Source organism: Pelophylax lessonae, assembly GCF_965119305.1.
Source record: "Pelophylax lessonae genome assembly, chromosome: 1".
Classification (NCBI taxonomy): Eukaryota; Metazoa; Chordata; class Amphibia; order Anura; family Ranidae; genus Pelophylax; species Pelophylax lessonae.
The window spans coordinates 164,329,707-164,357,090 of record NC_138768.1 but is presented as its reverse complement, the minus strand read 5'-3'; the positions used below and the strand labels follow the sequence as shown (position 1 = coordinate 164,357,090).

Genomic DNA, 27,384 nt, shown 5'->3' with positions numbered 1-27,384 from the left:
ATGCTGTTTTTATGCTCGTGAAATGTGAGTTGAACTACTTGGAATAAATCCATTCTGTTTGAACATACTACCCTATGATATGTCCCTTTTTATATTTATGCGCAGTATGAGTATTGGAGAGGATACTGTGTCATATACTGAGGAACCTTGGGGAACGAATGATCTCTGTGTCTGAACCATCAAGGATACTGTAATGCCTGTTTGACCTCCTGTGCAGGGGGTCCACCTCTTATAGTTAGAGGCAGTGTGCTTGGAGTTGGTTGCGGCTTTTTCTGGACTGCTACCCAGACAGCTCTTGCACTTGCTTCTCAGACCTTAATTTGTTCCAACTTGATCTGGTGGGCTCTCAGCATTAGCGCTGCACTTCCCATTGTTATTGTTATTTTTATGCTATTATTCCCGCATATATGTGCTAACAGCTGGACTTCAGTCATCAATCAAGTTTTATTGGTATATGTATAACTGTATATATGTTTTAACCTAGTGCAACTTTTGTTTTATTCACTAATATTTATAGGTTAAGTTGATCCAGGGAATATCCGATTACCTCTCGGGATCAGGAAGGAATTCTTTCCCCTGCTGGAGCAAATTGCATCATGCTTTGCTGGTTGTTTTTTTCTATACATTCTAGACAGTCTACTGGTTACATTACACAGGCAAAGGACGTTCTGCAATTGGTCATAACCGATCACCAGGTCCAGGCCAAAAATCATTGGCCTGGATCTGATGACTGTTGGGTTCTGAACCGAATCAGAACATCATGGGGACGGTGGGCGCTTTGGCGCCACCTACCCCCCACGCGTGACCGATATACAGTTACATCGGTTCACGCAGCCTAGCCACCTTGCCACAATAAATCTGTTGTGGGCAATCAGCAACAGGTTAAATAAGTAAAGCCCACCCAAATCCGCTGGTCCATCTAACTTTAGGCCTGGTTAACACCTATGCAGTTTGCTTTTGATCCGTTTCTGCAGTGCTTTTTGCGGTGCATTTTGCGTTTTTGCACACACATTTTTCACGCGTTTTTGATGCATGTTGCTCTTTTTTTTTTGGCCAATTTGTTGTTGGGCAGATTAAAAAATGCAAAACTCATCAAGACTGCCTAAAAATGCACTACATGCTTTTCTGTAGCGTCTCCACTGAAGTCCTTTAAACCAAAAAAAAAAAAAAGGGTCCCTGACCCTTTCCAAAAATGCAGCGGCTAAAAGAGGATAGATGTGAACGTGTCTCATAAAAATCCATGTTAAATTGACTGTAATGCGTTTCTACAAAAAGCACCAAAAAGTAGGTCTTATTCTCTCCAGACAGTGCTGTTGTCCGAGGGTGTCTTTGTAGCTCCTCCATAGATAGAGGAGACACCCTATAATAGGAAATGTGTTACTGGCCAGATCACCAGATGAAAATTAAAGAACAGCCAAAGCACGTTTGGCTATACTTCTCTTGTGGATCACAGTTCGTTCTGCACTCCTGTGCCCTGTTTTCAGCAGACAGTAGGCGGAAGCCTGCTGTTGGCTGACATCATAGAGCTGGTCCAGGCTCGGGAAAGATTGCAATCATGCGGTCAGAATATGCCCACATGCCTGAACCGGCACCTGGCTCAACCTTTCAGCGGATCGCTGTGAGCCTGAGCTGGTTGCCCCCTTCACAGCCCAGCGCTCCAATGAAGGTGGGGTGGGGGAGAACAGAGCAGACAGCGGTGACTGACACTAACCAGCTCTCTGATCAGGGAGCTCTGAGAACTGAGTGATCAGCAGTGTTTTATTGCTCGGTTCTCAGTGTTAGAGCCAGCGGGGGGCTGGTGCAACATGGGACTGATGCTCCATCTATCTAGGTAAGTATGATTACAAAAAAAAAATCCCACGCTTCTCTTTTAAGGGAAATAAGCCTAAAAAGAAAAACGAATGCAGACACTATTGGTAAACTACAATGAATAACTTTTTTTTTTTTTTTTTGGGAGGTGTAGATAGACTTTTAAACTCAAATGGTAATCATGTATCCAGTGTACAAAAAAGTTTTGCAAATTCCCAAACCTAGAAAGAAATAATAAAAGCAAAGTGTGTATAATTTTCCACTCCCACTTACATTTCTTGTGGTATGTGTTCCTTTGCAGTTGATGGCGCACGATGCATAATCATACCCATGCGGAGTAATATATACTCAAAGAAGAAAAACAGGTCAGTTATCTGCTGATCATTTTGTTTTCTGAGAACAACTCGCGCACATTTTATGTACAGTAGGTGACCTAGTTTACAAGGCGTTTTATTTCACTTCTGTCTATTAGAATCAAATTTGTAATCTGTTTACGTGGAGTATGTTGCGCTTGCTTGGCTTAAATAAAGTACCAGGCACGCTGCACAGCTGTCACCATAAAATAACCTGCAGTTATCTGAGACTGGAAGGAGAGGCTACACAAATCAACTTTAGAATGCCGCCTCCCCATTGCTTTACAAACGTTTTATAATAAATCGCAATGTAAATGAATGGTTTTGTATGCGGTCACGGGACCACAAAGCTCAAGCTCTATTTCCTTTCTGGGGGTGGTGGGCATGACATGGACTCTTTCCTCCACCAATCAGTAATAAACAAAGTGTTGTGCTAATAACTCACAATAAAAAATCATTAAAAATATATAAGTGAATAATCTCAAGTAAAGATTATAAAGTCCCTAATAAAAGGTAAATGATGAGGATTCGTCTAGCCACAAATCACAGGTAAGTCACATCACACTCCCTTTACCATAAAGGCTAACTACCACCAAAAAGGATCAGGTGTGCTTACCATGTAGCCAGGACCCCCTAATTACAGGCAGGTCTGGCAAGCTTTTGGAATTCCCCTGTAGCCCACGTTCACATTGGTCCAGATTGACATGCGATTTGACATGCCAAATTGGAGCCAATTGCCGTCAATGGCATCGTCCAAATCGGTGCGACGACAACTTTGCAGAGCCACGCATATTCCCAAACTAAACAGTGTAAAACCTTTTTAATAACGCTATTTTATTGAATTAAAAATACACTCACATTGGTATATTAAGAATACACATATCTCCAAACACATTCGGCAGGTAAACAATGGTGTCCGCCGTCACTTCCGATCCCGAAGACACACCACTCCTCCCTACGTGTTTCGTCACCAAAGGATATTTTAATAACCCTCCACCAATCATGCCTAGAGTTGTGTATACTGTTGGGGGACTATCACTGTTCTCTGTGGTTCAACCCAATTGTCGGCCCTTCCCAGATGAGCTGGAGCTTTGCAGTCACAGGACCATGTAGAGAAATGCTAACAAAGCTATTTATATATATATATTTATTATAACATGTATGCAGGACATTGGGAAGGCCACATCTAAAAGGTTGTTTATTGTTTAGCCACTCCTTCTTCTTTAACCCCCTTTTACAACAGCCTTACACGTATATGCCACAGCACAGTAGGTGGGCCTGAATGCCCAGCCACTGCAAAAATACATTACCCTGTTGTACTTAGGTGTGCTCATTTGGCTCTACCAGAACTGTGACTGAGCTTACACTGACAGCTCACTGTTACGCTGAGCGCTCCGGGCCCCCTGCTGGCCTCGGAGCGCTCACAGCGTATGCCCCCAGGCAGCACTTCAGTGTCTCGGCGTGTGCGTCCCCGCTCTCTAGGGCGCGCGCGCCGGGACTCTTAGATTCAAAGGGCCAGTGCACCAGTGATTGGTGCCTGGCCCAAAGTGGTTATTAAGGGTTAAGGTTTGTGAGAGGCAGTGCTGACTTAATTAGGCTTCACCTGTGCACTGCCCTTAAATACCTTCTCCTCCCACAGCTTCCTGCCGGATCTTTGTGCCTTGTGCCTCTGAGAAAGCGTTCCCTACTGTATTAGTTTGCCTTGCCTGTTGCCGAACCCATTGCTACCGACTACTCGCCTTTGAACCTTTGCCGCCTGCCCTGACCTCTGCTACGTCCGACTACGCTCTTGCCTACTCCCTGTGTACCATGCCATATCAGCTGCCAGAGAGGTCGAGTTGTTACTAGGGGCCACGACCTGGTAGTTACCGCTGCAGCAAATCCATCCCGCTTTGCGGTGAGCTCTGGTGAAGACCAGTAACTGCTTAGAACCGGTCCTCTAGTACAACCCGCGCCATCGCCTCTCTGGTCCAGAGGATCCACTACCAGTCCTGCCGGTTCGTGACAGTAAGATCCGGCCATGGATCCCGCTGATGTTCCCCTGCCAAGCCTAGCGGACCTCACCACCATTGTGGCCCAGCAGGGTCAACAGCTGGCCCAGTTGACCGCTATGTTGCAGCAGCTCCTGCCTTCTCAGCAACAGCCAGCTCCTCCGTCTGCACCTGCGGCATCACCTCCGCCTGCAGTTGCCATCGGTTCCAGAATCCGTTTGTCCCTACCAGACAAATATGACGGAGATCCAAAGCAGTGCCGTGGGTTCCTGTCGCAGTGCTCTCTCCACCTCGAGCTACTGTCCGACCAGTTTCCTTCTGAGCGAGCCAAGGTAGCCTTTATTCTCAGTTTACTGTCCGGGAAGGCCCTGGCCTGGGCTACACCACTATGGGACGGCGCAGATCCTGCCACCGCTTCTGTCCAGAGCTTCTGCCTAGAGTTCCGGAATGTTTTTGAGGAGCCTGCCCGAGTTACTTCCACAGAGACTGCCTTACTAAACTTGACCCAAGGAGGTTCTTCCGTGGGTGACTATGCCATTCAGTTCCGCACCCTGGCCTCTGAGCTGAACTGGAACAATGAAGCCCTTTGCGCCACCTTCAAGAAGGGACTTAACAGCGAGATAAAGGACGTCCTGGCTGCATGTGAGCTTCCTTCCACTCTTAGTGACCTCATCTTGCTGGCCACTAAGATAGACAAGCGTTTCACCGAAAGACAAGAGGAACTCCTCCTTGAAAAGGAAAAAGCTCGTCCTAGACGCTACCCTCGTCTGGCTCCCGTTTTTCTGCGTCCACCTCAACCCCCTACTGGGCCTCCCGCCGTGGAGGCCATGCAGGTGGATCGGTCACGCCTGACTCCGCAAGAACGAAGCCGCCGCAGAGACGAGAACCTGTGTCTGTACTGTGCCAGTACCGAGCACTTCCTTAGAGATTGTCCTCTCCGTCCACCGCGTTCGGGAAACGCTCGCACCTAGTAAACGTGGGAGAGGCGTTGCTAGGTGTGGATTCCTCCTCTCCACGTCTCATCATACCCGTGCAGTTGATCATCTCTTCCAAGTCCTCTTTCGCCGCGACCGCCTTCTTGGATTCCGGTTCAGCTGGCAACTTCATTCACGCCTCCTTGGTTGACAAGTACCGTATTCCAGTAATCCGTCTACCCAAGCCGTTTTTTATCTCTACTGTTAACGGTGAGAGACTCTCTGCCACCGTGCAGTTCTGTACCCAGCCTCTGCAGATGGACATCGGAATATTTCATACAGAGACTTTAGAGTTCTTTGTCCTTCCCTTCTGTTCCTCCAAACTCCTCCTGGGTCTGCCGTGGCTTCAACGTCATAGTCATGTCCTGAATTGGTCCACCGGTGAGATCCTGCATTGGGGTTCCTCCTGTTCTGACCGCTGTCTCAAGCCTGCTCTGGTCAAACAGGACCTGCAAGTTTCTCCGCCTCCTGGGCTGCCCAAGCCATACCATTCCTTTGCGGATGTCTTCTGCAAGAAACAAGCTGAGGTTCTTCCTCCTCACCGACCCTACGATTGCCCGATCGACCTGATACCCGGTTCTACTCCACCTCGGGGCAGAATTTATCCTCTTTCACCTCCTGAGACTCTTGCCATGTCCGACTATATACGTGAGAACCTACAGAGAGGATTCATAAGAAAATCTTCTTCTCCTGCTGGGGCCGGTTTTTTCTTCGTGACAAAAAAAGACGGCTCCCTCCGCCCCTGCATTGACTACAGAGGTCTTAATAAAATTACCATCAAGAACCGTTACCCTCTGCCTGTAATCTCTGAGCTATTTGATCGTCTCCGAGGGGCAAAGATCTTCACTAAATTGGACCTTCGAGGGGCCTATAATCTGATCTGTATCCGTGAGGGAGACGAATGGAAGACCGCCTTTAACACAAGGGACGGCCATTTTGAGTATTTGATGATGCCCTTCGGCCTCTGCAACGCACCTGCTATCTTCCAGGAATTCGTCAATGATATTTTCAGGGACTTACTTTACACCTGCGTGGTCGTATACCTGGATGATATCCTCATCTTCTCCTCCAATTTGGACCAACACCGGGCCCATGTGCGACAAGTTCTTACTCGTCTTAGGAGGAATCGCCTGTACGCTAAACTTGAAAAATGTCTTTTTGAACGGACCTCCCGGCCTTTCCTGGGATACATTATCTCAGCCCAAGGACTTCCAATGGACCCAGCCAAGCTCTCGGCGGTTCTGGATTGGCCACGCCCCTCTGGTCTCCAAGCCATACAAAGATTTCTGGGCTTTGCGAATTATTACAGGCAATTCATCCCTCACTATTCCACTCTGGTAGCTCCTATTGTGGCTCTCACAAGAAAAGGAGCTAACCCCAAATCCTGGCCTTCCCAAGCCGAGGAAGCCTTCCAGTCCCTGAAATCCACCTTTGCCTCTGCACCCGTTCTCTCTAGACCAGATTCCACCAAGCCTTTCTCTCTTGAAGTGGATGCCTCCTCGGTGGGAGCCGGAGCTGTCCTCACCCAGAAGTCTTCCAGGGGCAAGACTTCAACTTGTGGCTTCTTTTCGAGAACATTCTCTCCCACAGAGAGAAAATACTCCATTGGGGACAGGGAACTGCTGGCTATTAAATTGGCACTGGAGAAATGGAGACATTTACTCGAGGGCGCCACACATCCTGTGTACATCTTCAAGGACCACAAGAACCTGGCTTATCTCCAGTCTGCTCAGAGATTAAATCCCCGTCAGGCCCGTTGGTCTCTGTTCTTCGCCCGCTTTAATTTTGAGATCCATTTCCGTCTGGCTTGTAAGAACATTAGGGCAGATGCTCTGTCTCGCTCCTCTGATGTGGTGGGCTACGAGTTAACACCTCAATATATAAATCCCTCCAGAACGCCTTATTACAGTCGCTCCCGTGGACCTGCGCCTTCTTCCTCCTGGCAAATCCTATGTACCTCCACGTCAGCGGTTGCGTCCAGGGGTGCTAAAATCTCTCCAACTAATCTCCCAAAGGTACTGGTGGCCTTCTCTGGAGAAAGATGTCTCGGACTTCGTCCAGGCCTGTATGATTTGCGCCCAGGATAAATCGCCTCGTCAGAAACCAGCGGGCCTCCTCTTGCCTCTACCTGTTCCTGAAGTTCCCTGGTCTCACATCGCTATGGACTTTATTACAGATCTTCCCTCCTCCCTTGGCAAGTCCGTTATTTGGGTCGTGGTGGATCGCTTCTCCAAGATGGCTCACTTTGTACCCCTGCCCGGTCTACCCTCTGCACCCATGTTGGCCAAACAATTTTTCCAACACATCTTCCGTCTCCATGGCCTTCCCAAACATATTGTCTTGGATCGTGGGGTACAATTCGTCTCCAAATTCTGGAGGGCTCTATGTGCTCAGCTCGGGATCAAATTGGACTTTTCTTCTTCGTACCACCCTCAGTCTAACGGCCAAGTAGAACGGGTGAACCAAATTTTGGGTGACTATCTGCGTCACTTTGTATCCTCACGCCATGACGACTGGGCTGATCTACTTCCCTGGGCGGAGTTCTCCTACAACTACAAACAATCCTCTGCTTCTAACAAGTCTCCTTTCTATGTAGTTTTTGGCCGTCATCCTCTTCCACCTCTGCCGCAGTCTCCCACTCCTTCTTCTGTACCTGCCGTTGACAGTCTTGTACAGGACTTTTCCTCCATCTGGCGAGAAACCCACGCTGCTCTCCTCAAGGCTTCCGCCCGTATGAAGGTTCCAGCTGACAAGAGACGCAGATCTCCTCCGGAATTTCACCCGGGTGACAAAGTGTGGCTCTCCTCTAGGTACATCCGATTTAGGGTCCCAAGTTACAAGTTGGGCCCTCGTTTCTTGGGACCCTATAAAATCAAGAGTCGTATCAATCAAGTTTCTTATCAGCTCCATCTTCCTCCCTCCCTCCGAATCCATAACTCCTTCCATGTCTCCCTTCTTAAACCTGCTGTCTTTAACCGTTTTTTTCTCCCAAGCTTGTTTCTCCCACCCCTGTCGCCGGTACCTCCGATATATTCTCTGTCAAGGAGATCTTGGCGACCAAGATCTCCCGGGGGAAAATATTTTTTTTGGTCGACTGGGAGGGCTGCGGTCCTGAGGAGAGGTCATGGGAGCCGGAGGAGAACATCCTGGACCGCAGCCTCATCCTCAAGTTCTTCGGTACCAAAAAGAGAGGGAGACCAAAGGGGGGGGGGTACTGTTACGCTGAGCGCTCCGGGCCCCCTGCTGGCCTCGGAGCGCTCACAGCGTATGCCCCCAGGCAGCACTTCAGCGTCTCGGCGTGTGCGTCCCCACTCTCTAGGGCGCGCGCGCGCCGGCGGGACTCTTAGATTCAAAGGGCCAGTGCACCAGTGATTGGTGCCTGGCCCAAAGTGGTTATTAAGGGTTAAGGTTTGTGAGAGGCAGTGCTGACTTAATTAGGCTTCACCTGTGCACTGCCCATAAATACCTTCTCCTCCCACAGCTTCCTGCCGGATCTTTGTGCCTTGTGCCTCTGAGAAAGCGTTCCCTACTGTGTTAGTTTGCCTTGCCTGTTGCCGAACCCGTTGCTACCGACTACTCGCCTTTTGAACCTTTGCCGCCTGCCCTGACCTCTGCTACATCCGACTACGCTCTTGCCTACTCCCTGTGTACCATGCCATATCAGATGCCAGAGAGGTCGAGTTGTTACTAGAGGACACGACCTGGTAGTTACCGCCGGAGCAAATCCATCCCGCTTTGCGGCGGGCTGTGGTGAAGACCAGTAACTGCTTAGAACCGGTCCTCTAGTACAACCCGCGCCATCGCCTCTCTGGTCCAGAGGATCCACTACCAGTCCTGCCGGTTCGTGACACTCACATTCAATTACTAAAGGGTGGGAGCTGCTAGGACCATCTCATGATGTCATCACTGTGCAGCCAATCATAGTGCCACAAGATAGGAAGACCCTCCTAAACAATTTGAGATATCATGGCCCACCTAAAGGGCCAGGTGCCAAGAGGCAGCAAGGGGGTCAGGGCCATGTCAGACTAGCAATCATGTCGCTGATGACAGCTTTCCAAGGGCAGGACTGAGATGCAGGACATAGCAGGGTAGTAAAATACTCACCTGCTTGCATGTTCCACTCTTTAGGTAGCTGGATGAGCAAGGTGTCATTCTCTCTTCTTGATTTACAATTTGTTTGATTTAAAAAATGTTTTGTCAGTAAGACAATGATGCCTCACAGGGAAATGACACATGCAAGCAGTTTTGCAAGTGTTTTCACTGCTGTGCTGCCTCTTTAGCTAACTGCTCTGGGAAATTGTGGGTTTATGTATATGTATTTTGTGAGATTTAGCTTTAAATGAAGAGCCTGTGATGAGTCCGTGCACAAGCCAGAGTGTATTTTAGAGCTTCCTCTTCATTTTATGCATCAAATGGTATAAAAAAAACCCATTGAGTTTTCCCTCTCAGGGGGTAAGATCTAGTTTCATACAGCAACAAAATCCCATTCAACCTCCTGGTTCTGATGGCAGATTCTCACCCCTTCAGCTTCCATATGCAACTGGATTAAGATCCTGTCTGTTTAGCCCAACAAACCTGGGCACATAAGTTCTCTGTGTGTCCTACTCATGGACCGTTCTAGTCCGCTCAGCAGCAGCAGAAATGTGGAAATGCTAATGTTATGAATTGCTCTGCCTTTTTGTGTCTGTGTTAGATCTTTTTTTTTAGCCCTCACCTGCAGAACACTAGACTGAGACCCAGGGATTGTGGGATATGTAGTTTCTTCACAGGAAGTGTCAGTTCCTAGACTACAGACAGAGGCCATGCGATAAAGTGTTTCTAAAGCCTAAAGGTTTTTAACGCTAAAGTAATTATAAAGGAAAAACTTAAAAAAAACAAAAAATAACAAACATTTCTATAATTACCTTCTCTGTGCAATGGAGTTACAGAGTGGCCGCAAACCTCCTCTTTCCAGGTCCCCCACCAGTGCTCCTAGCCCCTTCTCTCTGTCCAGTGCTCCCACGGTAAACCGCTTCCCATAGGGGCACTTCTGCATGCTTGCTCCCAAGCCCTGCCGCTGTGTCCATTAAAACAGGCAGCGGGACTCGGCCCCAACCCCCGCTCCCTCATCGCTAGCTTTGATTGACAGCAACGAGAGACAGTGGCTGCCAATGCTCCAGCAAAGCCAGTGAGACCCGAAAGTGAGGGGAGAGAAGGGCTGCAGACATGCACAGCGCTGGATCGAATGAGGGCTCAAGTATGTAAAAGAGTGGGTGAGGAGCCAAAACCAATGCCTAAACATTTTGTAGCTTAATGTGAGTAATGCATTAAGGTAAAACATTTTTAGGCTTTAGAACCACTTTAAATAAATAAAAATAAACAAATGTTCCTCTCCCTTTTAAGGCATGAGAAATAGCACAGTGCTTTTGCCATGTCAATTTTCCCTTTCTATGTTGTACAATTCCTGGTTGATCCTGCCTTTTCCTGTCTTCCCCTGTGTGTACTGACCACGCTTATCATGGCTGCTGATCCCTGGTGGCGTGGTCAGATTACTTGCCTCCATCATCCTGCTGTGTATTCAGCTGCATCTTTTCCCCTCCCTCTCTCTCCCTGTCATTTCCGTAGTCTGTGTGTGAACTGTGAAGCTGTTCTCCTTCCCACCCACCCTTCCCCTCTTCTCCTGCTGCAGCTGGTGCTTCCCTTTTGTAAAGTGTAAAGTAACTTCTATTATATACTTTTATCCTCTCTGTTTCAGGAACAAATTAAAGAGGAGTTCTGCCCCCACAGACCCACAGAAAAAAATTAAAAGCCAGACGCTTCAAATACTGTAGCTGCTGACTTTTTCTTTTAGGGCACTTACCTGTCCCAGCATCCAGCCGTATCCTCACCTGAGCCGATTCTTGAAGTGGCTCTCTGGTGCTGGCACTGCAATCTTGGCTAAGGGAAACCGGCAGTGAAGCCTTGTGGCTTCCCAGCTGGTCTCCTACTGGGCACGTGCGAATTGCGCTGTGCTCTGTGAATGGGCCAGCTACGGGGGGGAAGGAGGGGCAGCCGAACTTCTGGCTCACTTTGCTGCGGCAAACTGAGCCAGAAGTGGGAGCAGGTACCTGTCTAAACCAGGTTCCCGCTCCCGCCGAAAGGTGCCAAATGTGAGAGCGGGAGGGAGAGGAGCTTCCCGTTTTGGGTGGAGCTCCGCTTGAAACACAATGTGTGTATTTTTTTAAATTGATAAAGCTAAATACCTTCTTTGCCCAGGGCTGCTGTGCGGTCACATGTCCACCCTCTGCTAGCTTGCATACATCAGAGGGGAATTTCAGCCCCTCCTACTGTATTCCGTAGATTGCGAAAGGGAGCAGAGGGAGGACATGTGACCGCACAGCAGAACTGGGCAAAGAAGTTATTTAGCTTTATAATAAAAAAAAAAAACACACACACTGTATCTATTATGTTCCTAAAACGGGGCATAAAAGAATATAAAAGATGTGACTTTACAACCACTTTAGGGTAAAAACCTTCTGTGTAACAGGATACCCCCCTGCCCCCCCCCCTCTCCTCCCTTGTATACTTACCTGAGCCCATTCACAATCCAGTGCTGTGCATGAGAGCTGAGGCTTTCTCGGCTCTGTCCTTCCCGTCTGGGCAGACTTTTAGTAGCGGGAGCCATTGGCTCCTGCTGCTGTCAATTAAATGCTGTGACAAGGGGCGGGGCCGTGTCATTGGACACAGACAAGGTGGCTCGGGAGCAAGTGCCCCCATAGGAAGCGGCTTTGTGTGGGGAAACTTGACAAAAAGAAGGAGCACCGGCGGGGGACCCCAGAAGAAGAGGAAACAATTGCACAGAGCAGGTAAGTATAACATGTTTGTTATTTTATTTAAAAAATGAAAGGAACCTTTAATGTCACTTTAACCTGTGCAGTGCCACGCAGCATGCCTCATGTTTAAAACCAAAAACTGACATAGGAATGTAAAGATTTATTTACTATAGACTCTGCATACAGACCAGAAAATGACACCATGAAACTGCATGATCAATGCACATCTTATGCAGGTGAGAAGCACAAGGTGTAGGTAGGAAGGTTTATAAACATTTTTCTTGCAAAGAATCAGATGGGGATGAGTTATGCCCAAGAAAGCTGGTTTATTGGAGCTATTTCACTGGCATACTGCTTCAATCCTGCCTGAGTGTTAAAAATTAGATATAAAGCAACATATGAAAAAAATTTACATTGACCCCAAATCATTATATTTTACCCTTGAAGTGGAAGTGAGCTGCTGTGACTTACATAATCATACTGGATGCTCACAAAAATGACAGCCATTTCTGTGACAAAAAAAGCCCCCTATTGTTGGAGAAGTTCTTTAACAGTACTGTCATTGGTACCCATGGAGTACTTCTGACCGCTTTAAAACCGACTCTCAATGCTCTGTATCCGCTTAGATACCTACAGTATATATTTTGTTTGCATGAAAAACAGAAGCACAGAATATTTGAAACATATTCAAATTTAACAAAATAATCTAAGGCATCCAATAGAGCTGCACGATTAATCGTATGAAAATCGCGATCTCGATTCACCCCCCCTGACGATCTAAACCTGACATATACTCGATTCTTTGCATAGCTGAGGGAGCAGAGAAAACAGCTGTGGAAAACTCCCAGTAACTATAAACAAAATGATTACATTGTATCTTTCCTCGCAAACGTCTATCAGCATTAAGTCTCCCAGTAACTATAAACAAAGTTATTACATTGTATCTTTTCCTTCCCTCTGCCAGGGAGAAAGGAAGTTTAACCCTTTTAAAGACTGGACCTTTCTCTGACACTTGTTGCTTGCAAGTTAAAATCATTTTTTTATGCTAGAAAAGTACTTAGAACCCCCAAACATTTTATATATATTTTTTAGCAGAGACCCTACAGAATAAAATGGCGATTGTTGTAATATTTTATGTCACACTGTATTTGCGCAGCAGTCTTTCAAACGCAATTAATAAACTTTAATGAATAAAAAAAAAAAAAAAAAAAAAAAAACTTAACAGTAAAGTTATCCCAATTTTTTTTTGTTACACAGAGAATCGTGATCTTTATTCTAAGCTAAAAAATCGTGATTCTCATTTTGGCCAGAATCGTGCAGCTCTAGCATCCAAATACTTTTTTTTTTTTTTTGGCGTTAATAATACTGAGTAAAGCCAAACCATATAAAAAAAAAATGATGTTTATTTGCTCATTTATCAGACAATGTAGACTAAACTAGGAGCAAACAAGCAATTGCTGAGCTTGTGGAATCTTTATGTTAATATCAATATTATATTTATGCTTTGCATGGTATGCATTGTCAGCATAGTTATATTTATGTCTCGTACATTGGTAGAATATGGCTAATGCTCTAGCAGTTTTGTATCTTTAAAGTGGACCTCCAGACAATGATTTTTAGTGTGTAGCAGTTTATATCATCTTAAAGTGGTTGTAACCCTAAAGAAAAAAAAAATTGCATCCTGTTCCTTTAAAGCATGAATAACAGCACAGTGTTTGTGCTGTGTAATTTTGTCCTTTCTATCATCTAAAATACCTGGCTGATCCTGCCTTGTGCTGCCCTCCCCTCTGTAAACTGACCACGTTTATCGTGGCTGCTGAGCCCCTGACACTGTGGTCAGTTTGTGTGCCTCCTTCATCCTGCTGTCTCCTCTTCTGTCCTCTCCCCCCCCACACACACACACACTTGTCAGCTGTGTCAGTGCCCTCCCCTCCCCTCCTGCAGCTAAAATAACTTTGTAATGTACATACAATCCCTTGTGTTAGATAAAGTTATATGCTCCAGTGTATGTTCTTTGTAAAAAAATATGCTGACTTGTACCTTATTTCATAGCGACGCTTGGCGCTTACATGACTGCCCACCGCTCTTCTCCTCTCCTCCCGGCTGAGGTCAGCGGGGGATTCTCAGCCCATCCCACTATAGTTGTCAGATCAGGAGAGGGAGCAGTGGGCAGTCACGTGAGCGCTGAGCGACGCTATGAAATAAAGTAGAAATCTGCGTATTTTTTACAAAGAACATACACTGGAGCATAGAATGTTATCTAACACACGGAATTGTATGTACGTTACAAAGGACCCCGCTGAGCAGGCAGGTGACGGCTCCCTCTCCGCTCTGTGTGGAGAGGGAGATGTCAGAGCCCTATGCATCTCTATGGGGGAATCAGATGAGAGCGCACCGCCTGTCCGCTCTCATCCGATCCCATCCCCTGGACAGATGGAAAATAGGGTTCACATCCATCCGGATTTCACGGACCGGATCTGATGCGGTTGGTAGCGGGTGTCAGTGGACATGTCTCTGCTGACATTCCGCTGCCCCATAGGGATGCATGGGGGATCCAATCAGATCCGCCTAAAAAACTGACAGGCGGATCTGATCGCATCGCTCGTGTGAAAGGACCCAAAGATGGTAGACACTGCTAGTTAAAACAAATAACAACAATATTCAAAGCAGCAACACTTTTTTTGTGAGATACAAACACAGTCCCAAACGTGGTAATCAATTACAGAGTTGCGCTATTAAAGTTATTAAACCACCAGTGACCTTAAAAAGTCCATAAACAAATAAAGGAATTGAAGAATTAATCCTCGCCATCATCCACTACCTAGAATATATGTCTTCTTGAAGCACCACCACCAACACAGATAAAAGTGCTCGCTTACCATCTCACACAGACCTTCTATTACGGAAGGTCAGTGACACTTGTGGCTTTACACCCAGCCAGAGCCTTTAGTATCAGCAGAGTCTGACCAAACGTCAGAAGATCAATGTCATAACTATACCCAAAATACAGAAGGCTCCACATAGTGTACAATCCTTAAACTTTTATTGCCAAAGCTCAAAAATTGCACTTACATCAACAGAAGTAACAATTCGGCTTTAAAATAATTTTGCGGGGAAAACCGCAACAACCCCTCCTTCTGGGACTACCAGCTCGCACAGACCTTCTATTACGGAAGGTCAGTGACACTTGTGGCTATACACCCCGCCAGGGTCTTTAGTATCAGCAGAGGGTCCTCTCACAGCATCCGACCAAAGTTTAGGAGAGCGATGTCATAAGTATACCCAAAATACAGAAGGCTCCACATAGTGTAAAATCCTTAAACTTTTATTGCCAAAGCTCAAAAATTGCTCTTGCATCAACAGAAGTAAAAACTTGCCTTTAAAATAATTTCGCCAGCCAGAAAAACAGCAACAACTCGTCCTTCTGGGACTCGTGGACCGCAATGACATCAGCCCAGGGCGACTTAGCCCATAATAGAAGGTCTGTGTGAGCTGGTAAGTGAGCACTTTTATCTGTGTTGGTGGTGGCGCTTCAAGAAGACACATTTGAAGGGTTATATGCAAGTTATTGGCCATAAAAGGGGTATGGGGGTCTGGGTACTGCCCTGGGGGAAATGTATCATCAAAAAAAAAAATTTAAAACAATAGTTTTTTCAGGAGCAGTGATTTTAATTCTGCTTAAAGTGCAACAATAAAAATGAAAAATTCCTTTAAATATAGTGCCTCGAGGGGTCCCCTTAATGTGCCTGTAAAATGCATAAAACATGCTACAGCAAAAATGACATTTCTAAAGAAAATAAAAAAAACAGTCAAATCACATTTAAAATGACTCGTGGTTACAACTGCTGGCCGCCGGCTATTGAAAAAAGAAAAGAACGGCGTGGGGTCCCTTTCCCCCAGTATATCCCAGACCCTTATTCGGGAATGCAACCTGGAAGGTGAGGCGCACACCCCCCCATCCCTAACCATACCAGGCCACATGCCCTTAGCATGGTGGAGTGGATGCTTTCGGGCAGGGGTGCCCCCCACCCCAAAGCACCATGTCCCTATGTTGATGTGGACAAGGGTTTCTTCCCCACATCACTAGGCTGTGGGCGGGGGGCTTATCGAAATCTGGAAGCCCCCTTTAATAAGGTGGCCCTAGGTCCTGCCCCTCCCATGTGAATGGATATCGGGTACAGGGTTGTGGGGAAGAGACCCTTGTCCCCTATGTTTCGGGGGGGGGGGGGGGTGCTAGTTTGTCATTTTTTTTCTTTAATTTTTTTATACCGGCACTTTTGTTTTTTTATTGTTCAGCTGTCAGCAGGGAAACGCTATGACAGCTGATGGCTTTCCGGCTCCGCTAACAACCAGCTTACACTGCGCCCTGATTGCGCAAAGCTTTGCCCAGTCAGGGCACAGAATGCATTGTGCAGCGCTTAGTGCATTGCAGGGTGTTCGTCGGGGCGAACACACTGCAAATTCGGGTGATCGGCGAATGGCTGAATAGGCAAATGCTGGGTCCGAACTGATCACCCATCCCTACTCAGCATCAATTGGTTCCCACTCGGCCTCTTTACCCTTGTTAATGATCAGTTTCCAGTCTGCCTCCACCCAGCCCAGACCATTTTCTGCTTTGTTCCCCAACCTTGCCCAGCTCCCACTACAACTATTCTCCAAGTGGACCATAATCAGCTTATGCACAGCATATTATATCCCCTGTTCATACCTATATCCCACTCTTCCTTTCTTCACCTGATCAGTTCATGCTCTGCTTTCCCTCCCATTGTTTAATGGCCAGCTATTAGTTTTTACACCCCCCTCCTGCCATTTATGTCTGTCTGGTTTACAGTCATTTACTAGTTGAGCCTGTCCCTCTTACACTTGTGCTGTGCACCACTTATATCCTGTGCTGTTCCGACCACCAACACAACAGAGCTCCAGACTTATTCCAAAAAAAAAAAAAAAATGGCGTGGGGTTCCCCTAAAATCCATACAAGACCCTTATCCGAGCACACACCCTGGCTGGCCAGAATGGGGGTGGGGGCGAGCAAGCGCCCCCCCCCCCCAGAACCCCCACCCCAAAGCACCTTGCCCCCATGTTGATGGGGGCAGGGGTCTCTTTCCCACAACCCTGGGCTGTGGTTGTGGGGGTCTGCAGGGGTAAGGCTTATCGGAATCTGGAAGGGGCCTCCCAGATCCCGCCCCCCCATGTGAATGGATATCGGGTACATCGTACCCCTACTAATTCACCAAAAAAGTGTACAAAAAAATAAAGACGAGCCAGTTTTGGAAAAGTCCTTTATTAAAAAAATAAAAAAAAATAGTGTCTCCGATGATCAGTTGCCCGCCCGCCCGCCGGAAAAATAGAAATAAAAAAAAAAGGATAGGGGTACGATCTACCCAATATCCATTCACATGGGGGGCCGGGATCTGGGAGGCCCCTTGTTAAAGGGGGCTTCCAGATTCCAATAAGCCTTCCCCTACACACAGTGGATAAAATAAAAGTTAGGGAGAGTGTGTTCAGCTTAAGCAGGCTTAACGGTTGTGAAGATGGTAGAATACCAGGCTTGCAATGAGATTGCTGTGGTTCGATTCCCCCGGCCAGCAGGTAATTTATCGGAATCAGAGGTCAGAGTCCATGATAATGCAGGAACTCGAAGTTCCCACGAAGAAGCCCATTTGTTTGTCATTCGACGAACGAGCGAACAGCCAATGTTCGAGTCAAACTTGCGTTTGACTCAAACTCGAAGCTCATCCCTAGTAATTAGTGAGAACACTGTAACAAACTAGCCATTAAATATACCTGTAACATTTTTTTCCCCAAAAGGTTATATCTTATTAAAAAACTGCAACAATCACCTTTTCTCCAGCAATGCACCCCACAAGTTGAATGCTCCTCAGTCAAGGGTTGTTGCCCTTCTGGGTCTAATGGCTCCCAGCATCTTCTGGAAAAAATGATGCCTGGCAACAGTTAGCCCACTTCCTGAAAGTGCAGGTGATCAGGGGGCCCCCTGGTGAGAAGAGAAAGAGGGTCCTCTGTGTCCCTTGCCTCATAACATCTGAAAAATAATAAAAATCAAGGGGGCAAACTTTGGATTATGCCAAATAAAAATGATCAAAGCCACATATTGTGCTTTGTTTATTACACATGTATAAAATATAAAGAAGCACTTTATATCAAAAGTTTGATTTGGGGTGAGAGGGTTTTACCAGTATACAAGGTATTAAAGTAAAAGTAAACCCTCCTATCATTTTCAGTCAAGGAAGCTGCCATCTTGCCCTCTGTTTGATCTTCAACTGCTATGATGCTGCACATGTGATCAGTTATGCCAGCCAGCCATTGGGGCACCTACAACGGAACAGTTACAGTACTGTTTTTTGGAACTGTTAAATCGATAGGTTTACTTTCACTTTTAATATATCTAGACCACGATAGAGTTATATGATTTCAAAGAACAATAGATTTACCTGGGTTTTTGGGTTACCTCAGGGAGGTGTTTGGACTGGAAATCAAGAAAACCTTGGCAAATCTAACTGTGCTGCCCCTTTGCCAGAAAAAAAATTAAAGGGTTTTGTAGGGTGGAAGTTCTTTCATCATGTACATTTCCTAGGGACAACAATCCAGCACCATACCAGACTGAGACTTCTAATAACACAAATTCAGGCAGCTGCGGGTTGTTCCAAAATGAAGTAAAATTTTGTGGAATTTTACTAACTTTTGCCAGACTAACAATGTCTTTGGGAGTGTGGGGTTCAGACGTATGGCCTCGATCTTAGCCCCCATCAACAATTCCTACATTCATTCCGTGGATGCTTTGAGTGGGCTGAAGCCCAATAGCTCGGGTTTGAGTGTAGTATAGTAAAGATGTGGCCTTTCCAAATAAATAGCAATTATGTTTTTCAAATTTCTCTTGAGCAAGTACACAGGACACTTACTGTATATAATTTTCAGTAAGATGACTATATTTAATACATTGGTACTTCCAGCTATTGATTTAGAAAGTCATGGGGGTCTTCAAGGAAAAGAATGGTACAATCTTCAGAGAAGCCTTCATCGTGTATGCTAGTAGGGCATATGGAATGGCAGGAAGGAGTGACTTGCTTATCTTATTTAAATAAATCCTTAACAATTAAATAAGGCAACACAGACAGTTAATTTGGAAATAATAAGGCCACGGCCGTTTATTATTGGTTTACCAATATAATAATAAATAACCAATATACATAATATTACAAACCACAACCTAGTCATAAACAACTCAGGTTGTACAATAAATATAACCAAATAAATAAAACCATCAATATATTAGATCCAAATACTCGTCCCCCTCTGCAAAGCAGAGGTGAACCAACCAGATAATAATTATGGCCGCGACAAACCAAAGGGGAGGGGGGAACGCTGAGTTGAGATGTCCTGAAGATTGAGCTTTCTCCAGACCGAAGCCGTTCTTAACCACTTGCCGTCTGAGTACCGTAGTACTACTGCGGCAAAGTGGCTCGTTATCGTCTGACGACGTAGTACTACGTCGTTAGACACTCCCCTTTCTCGGCGGCGCTCGCGCGCCGCCGGAGGCTCGCTCCCGCACGCCGCCGGAGGCTCACTCCCGCTGTATTCAGTCACAGCGGGAGTCGGGCCAGGGGAGGAGCAGCGGCGATCGCCGCCGCTCTTCCCCGATCGTCGGGGATCTAGTGTGGAGATCCGCCTGCTTGTGTAAACACAAGCGGGCGGATCTCCCAAGTGACAGGCAGGGTCAGATTGCAGGGTTCAGCATAGCTGAACCCTGGATCTGTCCTTGTGTCACTCAGTCACCTCCCCCCACACACGTCAGTAAGCACCAGGCATACATTAACCCCTCCCTCTCCAATAAAATTAACCCCTTCCCTGCCAGTGTCATTTTTACAGTAACAGTGCATATACTGTATATAGCACTGATTACTGCAGTAATGTCCCTGGTACCCCCAAAAGTGTCAAAAATGTCAGTCAAGGGTCCGAACTTGTGTCGCAGTCCCGCAAAAAAAAAAATCGCAGATCGCCGCCATTACGCGTTAAAAAAAAAAACACCAAAAATGACAGAAATCTTTCCCTTTGTTAGTAAACGCAATAACTTTTGCACAAACCAATCAAAATACGCTTATTGTGAATTTTTTTACCAAACATAGGTAGTAGAAAATAAATTGGCCAAAAATGTAAAAAAAATTTGATTTTGACATTTTTTGGGGGGGAATTTCATATAAAAAAATGTGAAAAATATTGTTGTTTTTTTCAAAATTTACGCTCTTTTTTTGTTTATAGCGCAAAAAGTAAAAATCGCACAGGTGACCAAATACCACCAAAAGAAAGCTCTGTTTGTGGGAAAAAAAGGACGTACATTTCGTTTGGGTACGGCGTCGCACGACCGCGCAATTGTCAGTTAAAGTCGCACAGCGCTGAATCGCAAAAAGTGGCCTGGACGTAAGACAGCAAAATGCTCTAGTGGTAAAGTGGTTAAATAGCCCCCAAGACCACTTTTGGCGGGCACTTTGAGCGGGAATAAAGAGCGGGAAGGCACCCCATTTGCTGCTAAATATAGAGGTGGCCAGAAACTCCCCAGATACCCAGCCTAACTTGCCCAGATACCCAAAAAAGAGGGCTTTTTGAGCGGGAAAGGGGAACCAGGGAGGCTTAGGAGTCAAAAGGTCAAACCCTCAGTGTAAAGAAGGGGATAAAATGGCTGAAAACCTATAACTAAGATTATTAAACCTACCCCCTTCCGCCATCCCATAGGAAAGTGGGGGCTATAGAAGCCCCTCTTTCTTATATTCTAACCTCAGGGAAATTTGTATATATATATATATATATATAAAAAAGGGAAAAGATGTAAGATCCACAGTAACGATTAGGTGGCTGCTGTACTGTATGCAGTTAGTTGGTTTCCACCTTCTACCTTTTTGGTGGGACTGGTGTGCCGTTTCCAGCAGCCTGCATATACCATCTGCTTACTGAAATACGGAGCTTAAGCTTACACATATTTGAGCATACCTGCAACCTCACCGTCAGCTAGTACAATTTTTGCTCAGTGCACCATGTAAGTACCTGAACAGATGGTTCCTATTGATCCATTCAAATGCTGTGGTATCCTGTTTCATGATTTCTGACTGCTTCTCTGGTTATGACTCTGGCTTGTCACTTTGGTTCCTGTTTTCAGTCTGTCCACCGCCTGTCTTGGCTTTCGGCCTGTGTAATGACTAAACGCAGGCTACCCTGATCCCAGTTTATTTGGGATTATGCTCTTGCCTATTGATTTGATACTTTGTTTTTGTTACATATCCTTTTATCAGTTGCTCTAACAATGCAAAGCTGAGGGCTGCCACCTTGGGGTCTCACTCACTAAAATACATAGTAGATTTAGTATCTCAAAAGAGAGAAACACATCCACCCTCTCATAAGTCCTTGTAGATTCGCTGATTTGTTATTGATTTAGTTAATATGTATAAGAGTACACTGGGGTGGTCCTAGCAATTGATTGTCATCAAAATAAGGTATTCTGTTATCCAGCTCTCTATGTACCTCCTCTGGAGTGGAAAAGAAGTGAGCGTCTATTGTCTTGGATTCTAATTATTATCTGAGCATTGAAAGTATATTTCTCTCAGTCGAGTTCTTACAGAAGCAAAACTTTTCATCTTCATCTTGTTAGTAAAATAGAGAAAAAAATTAAAAGTAGTTGTAAACCCTTACATTTACCCAATGAAGTGATTGGCCTCAGGTGATACACAGAGATGAGACAAATCTCCCTACATAAGTTGCACCTGTTTATCTGAAATCTTCTCTCCTCTACAACCATTCAAAGTTCAGAATTTTTAAGGCTTGTCTAAGCTGTTGGGAAAAAAAGGGGAAGAGAGCTGTAATTTCACTCTGCAGAGCTCAGTAAGAAGAGCTCTGAAAGTTGATTGGAGGGAAGGGACACCCCCCCCCCCCCTTCACAAAACAGAGCTGAGGCTGTCAATCAGCTGGAGCTCCCTCCCCATCACCTTTTTTCTCTTGGTATCAGGAAAACTTGTCAGAACTGACTCATGCTGATAGCAGAGGAAAGAAGCAGCAGACAGAAATGACACTTAAGCCTCGTACACACGTACCGATTGTTGGCCGTAAATTTTCGGCCGCCGCCCGATCGGCCGATTATCGGCTGGTTAGTATGATGCTTCCGACAACCGACTGCGACTTTTCGGCCGAACAAAATCTGGTGTGCAGGCTATAAAATTTTTGTTGGCCGTCACCAGAACGGCCGATTGTTCCTCAGTACAGATTTCGGCAGACAAAAATCAGTTGAGCAAGACTGGGCATGCTCAGAGAAGAAAAAACACACGAAAAGTAGACCAGAACATGACATCACTTCTGCAGTTGGTTGTTGTTGGCCGACAAAATTCATGTGCAGTCTAGAGCACATTTCAACCAACACAACAACACTGGACAAAAGACGGCCAATCGGTCGGCCAATAATCGGTACGTGTGAAAATTGTGTATAATACTGCGCTAACCTGATAAAAAAGTTTGTGAAATAAATAAGTAAAAGTGCACGTGCAAACGTGTAACAATACTAATAACTTATGCTGTTAAATAGAATTGTTTGCAAATTATTAAATAAACAATAAATAAGCCGTGTGTAGTATTAAATCATTAAAGTGCACGTGCAAACATGTAAACCATATACTGCTATTAATTGATGATAGATCAATACATAAAAACAGTTCAAATATATAATAGTCCGTGAAAGTGAACACAACTTGTTAATGTGTCAAAAAAGCGTGCTCAGAAAAGTCTCTGGTGCAAGATTGGGGTCGTGCGTGACGGTGATCCTTTGGGTTCTATCACTCTGTGCCCAAGGGTAAGGTAGCACACTTACCAGAGGATGTGGATTCCAATGGCGTACGCCAAAAGGAATCTAAAGCGCTTAAGCTGCTGCTCCCGTGTATGGATAGGTGGGTGGACGATCTCCTTATGGATAAGGCTGGACACTCGGCATGGAAGAAAAAAGGTAGAGGCTCCTCATAGTGTAAAAAGGTTTTCCTTTTATTGAACTCCAAAAAATGCACAACAAAACTTCACATACAACGTCCATAAAAATTATCCATAAAACCCCCGATCGGTACTGCAGCAAACTTTAAAAACACTCCAAGGTCATAAAACCACTCCAAATAAAACATGGGTAACACATCAAAAACAAACTTGGCCCAATATGAAAAAAAGGGGCAATAAAAAGCCGCTATTGAGCTCCTATGTTGCCTCGCGGCTGGATAGGACGCTGGCTCTCTCCGCTAGTCTCGCCGAACCCGGAAGTAAGAGTCTCGGCGTGCGGTCCAGCTGCTAGCTCAAAGCGAGGCAACGTGCGTGCCAACTTGACGCGTTTCGTCAGAGTGTGACGTCTTCGGAAGTGGAAAGTACGTTGCGTATCAGCTTGGTTATATACCGGAATGTTGACTCATTTCCGCTCCTTTTCCACCCGCTCGTAATTCCCTTTCTTAGCATATGAACCGGAAGCAATTCACTGAGTTCACAATCTGTATTATGCTGCTATTCTCTTTATGTAATTGTATTTTGAACATATATTCATAGCAGGTGGAGATTGTATTACATAGGAGCTCAACTGAGGCATGAGTTAATGAAATATAAATGAAATATAGATTAAATATAATGTATGCCGGTCACTATCCAGCTAATTTATAATCCCCAGTGCTAATGTACTGTAGTGTAAGTTGCAAACTATACAGTATTGCAATAATAAAGTGCAAAGTTGCAAAAAATTCCCGTAAAAGAGACTAATATCCCAATTTTCCAAAAATATTCTGTGTAATGTAATAATTAAATACACTTTCCCGATCTATGAAAAGATTCCTACTATCCAGATCTATGAACCAATGTATGGCCTCCTTTTACATTCATGCCCTAGGTATTTCATATATACTCCAATATGATGGAATATGGATATATATACCATAACCAAAAGCCAAAAATTAAAAATCAAAAATTAAAAATTGAAAATTCCATACATACATTAAGATGGGTATTTTCCCCATCCGCCATCTTTTAACAAAAATCTGCTATATCCCATGAATATGTCATATTAAAATTTAGGTCAATATATTAATTTAAGATCAATATCATTAATTTAAAATCAATAATTAGATAAAAGCAGCATAATACAGATTGTGAACTCAGTGAATTGCTTCCGGTTCATATGCTAAGAAAGGGAATTACTAGCGGGTGGAAAAGGAGCGGAAATGAGTCAACATTCCGGTATATAACCAAGCTGAAACGCAACGTACGTGCCACTTCCGAAGACGTCACACTCTGACGAAACGCGTCAAGTTGGCACGCACGTTGCCTCGCTTTGAGCTAGCAGCTGGACCGCACGCCGAGACTCTTACTTCCGGGTTCGGCGAGACTAGCGGAGAGAGCCAGCGTCCTATCCAGCCGCGAGGCAACATAGGAGCTCAATAGCGGCTTTTTATTGCCCCTTTTTTTCATATTGGGCCAAGTTTGTTTTTGATGTGTTATACCCACGTTTTATTTGGAGTGGTCTTATCACCTTGGAGTGTTTTTAAAGTTTGCTGCAGTACCGATCGGGGGTTTTATGGATAATTTTTATGGACGTTGTATGTGAAGTTTTGTTGTGCATTTTTTGAAGTTCAATAAAAGGAAAACCTTTTTACACTATGAGGAGCCTCTACCTTTTTTCTTCCATGCCGAGTGTCCAGCCTTATCCATAAGGAGATCGTCCACCCACCTATCCATACACGGGAGCAGCAGCTTAAGCGCTTTAGATTCCTTTTGGCGTACGCCATTGGAATCCACATCCTCTGGTAAGTGTGCTACCTTACCCCTGGGCACAGAGTGATAGAACCCAAAGGATCACCGTCACGCACGACCCCAATCTTGCACCAGAGACTTTTCTGAGCACGTTTTTTGGCACATTATCAAGTTGTGTTCACTTTCACTGACTATTATATATTTGAACTGTTTTTATGTATTGATCTATCATCAATTAATAGCAGTATATGGTTTACATGTTTGCACGTGCACTTTAATGATTTAATACTACACACGGCTTATTTATTGTTTATTTAATAATTTGCAAACAATTCTATTTAACAGCATAAGTTATTAGTATTGTTACACGTTTGCACGTGCACTTTTACTTATTTATTTCACAAACTTTTTTATCAGGTTAGCGCAGTATTATACACAATTTTCACAATTTTGAAACCACAAACTATACCAGTTAGTGCTTTTGATTACTAGCTGCTTCCTATTACATTAGAATAACAACATTACCTAGGTGCCAGTGATATAACCTTCAAATCGGTACGTGTGTACGAGGCTTTAGTGCTCTTAATTGAGACAAGTAAACACTATAGAAGCATATGCTTTATTCATATTTAATGTCTGAAATTTACAACCACTTTAAAGGCTGGCTTTTGTCACCCTTCTACCTGGCACCTTTGAGGACCACATCCCAGTACTTGTAATGCAGTATCAGGGATATGGGAAATTAATATCATCACTGACACACACACACCTACACAGGTTGAACTGGATGTACTGTTGTCTTTATTCAACCTTAAAGCGGAGTTCCACCCTGGGAAAGTTTTTTTTTTTTAATAAAAATACCCCCGGGACAGTCAGGGCTAGTGCATTCCACAAAAGGATAGCCTCTGATCTGTCCCGGGTTGCACTTACCTGCAAGAAGAAATACTTACCTTGAAAATGTATTGTCCAGCGCTGCCATCTCAGGTGTGGGCAGCTTGAAGCCAGCATGATCCTCTTCTGCGTCTTCTTCCGTCTTCTTCCCCGCCCCCGCCATCACTTCCGGTGCCGCAGCGTCATCCCTGCACAGCTTCTGGGCATGCCCAGAAGCTGTTTAGCAAGGTATGACGGCGCCAGCACCGGAACTGACGTCGGGGACGGTGCAGGCGCATTGATTCCTGGGAGCGATGACGTTCAGCTCCCAGGAATCATTGCAAGCGAGGAAGTGACGAATCGCCGTGGCCGCCGAGGGGAGGAAGTAAGGTGAGTATATTTTCTTCTAAACAAGGTAATTAAAAAAAAAAAAAAAATGAAGAAGATGGAGGTAAGTATAATTTTAGGGTGGAACTCCGCTTTAACTACTATGTATGTAAGTAGCATAAATATAAATAGTCTTAGTGGTATATCAGGAGGTTCTAGAGCGTACTGTATGTGGTGAGCCGTTTTCACTGCTGTGGATTATAAGAGAAGTTGCCAATGGGAAACTGCTTGTTCTGAAGGTAATACAGGTCAATAGATCTTTCCTATCCCGTTGCACCTTTCTGGCTCAGCCAGTCAGTCACAAATCAGGTTTAGCTGACTAGACCTACAGTCATGGCCAAAAATATTGGTACCCTTGCTTTTCTGCCAGATAATGCACCACTTCGCCAAGAAATTGTTGCAATTACAAATGTTTAGGCATTCTCATGTTTATTTCTTTTGTTTGCATTGGTATGATACAAAAAATTGGAGAAACAAAAAGCCAAATCTGACACATTCCACGCAAAACTCCCAAAATGGACTGGACAAAATTGTTGACACCTTCTCAAAATTGTAAGAAATAATTGCATTCCAAGTTTGTGATGCTCCTGTAATTTGTAATGCAACCAGTTAAAATGGTCAAAAAATTGACTCAGACTTTCTGTTGTATGTCTCTGTGTGCCACACGGAGCATGGGGAAGAGAAAGAATTGTCTGAGGATTTGAGAACCAAAATTGTGGAAAAGCATGGACGATCTCAAGGTTACAGATCCATCTCCAGAGATCTTAAAGTGATTGTAAAGTCAGTTTTTTCCCTATAACTATAACAAACATGTTACACTTACCCGCTCTGTTGCAGTGAATTTGCACAGAGCAGCCTCTCTTCTCAGGTCTCTCTTCTGCTCCCTCCTGTTCAGTGCCCCCACAGCAAGCAGACTGCTGTGTGGGCACCTGAGCCAAATCACAGCTCCCTGTGTCCATTCAGACACGGAGCCCCGACCTGCGCCAATGGTGCCACTGCTGTGTCACAGCCAATCAGGAGGGAGAATCTCGGACGGCTGAGACGCTCATGGACATCGCTGGACATAGAGGGACCTCAGGTAAGTGTTAGGGGTTCGAGAGGGGCTGCTGCACACAGAAGGTTTTTTTATCTTAACGCATAGAATAATACATGAAGATAAAAAACCTTCTGACTTTACAGTTTGTCCACTGTGCGCAACATTGTCAAGAAGTTTACAGCCAATGGCACTGTAGCTAATCTCCCTGGACATGGACAAAAGAAGAAAAAATTGATCAAAGACTTTGCCAAAACTTATCTAAAGAAGCCAAAATCCTTTTGGGAAAATTTGCTGTGGACAGACGAAACAAAATTACAGCTTTTTGATAAAGCCCATCATTCTACTGTTTTCAGAAAAATAAATGAGACCTTTAACCACTTCCGAACTGCCTGCCTCATATATACTGC

At 45.1% G+C, this 27,384-nt stretch overlaps 1 protein-coding gene across 1 annotated transcript in view; it reads left to right on the top strand.

The window, feature by feature from the left end:
• The first annotated feature begins 2,107 nt into the window (after positions 1-2,107).
• The window catches only part of ERAP1 (endoplasmic reticulum aminopeptidase 1), a 128,032-nt gene continuing 102,755 nt past the window's right edge, over positions 2,108-27,384 (top strand). Inside the window, exon 1 of the mRNA XM_082265640.1 lies at positions 2,108-2,174. The gene's annotated coding sequence lies outside the window, so the exon portion shown is untranslated. The remainder of the gene's footprint in view (positions 2,175-27,384) is intronic.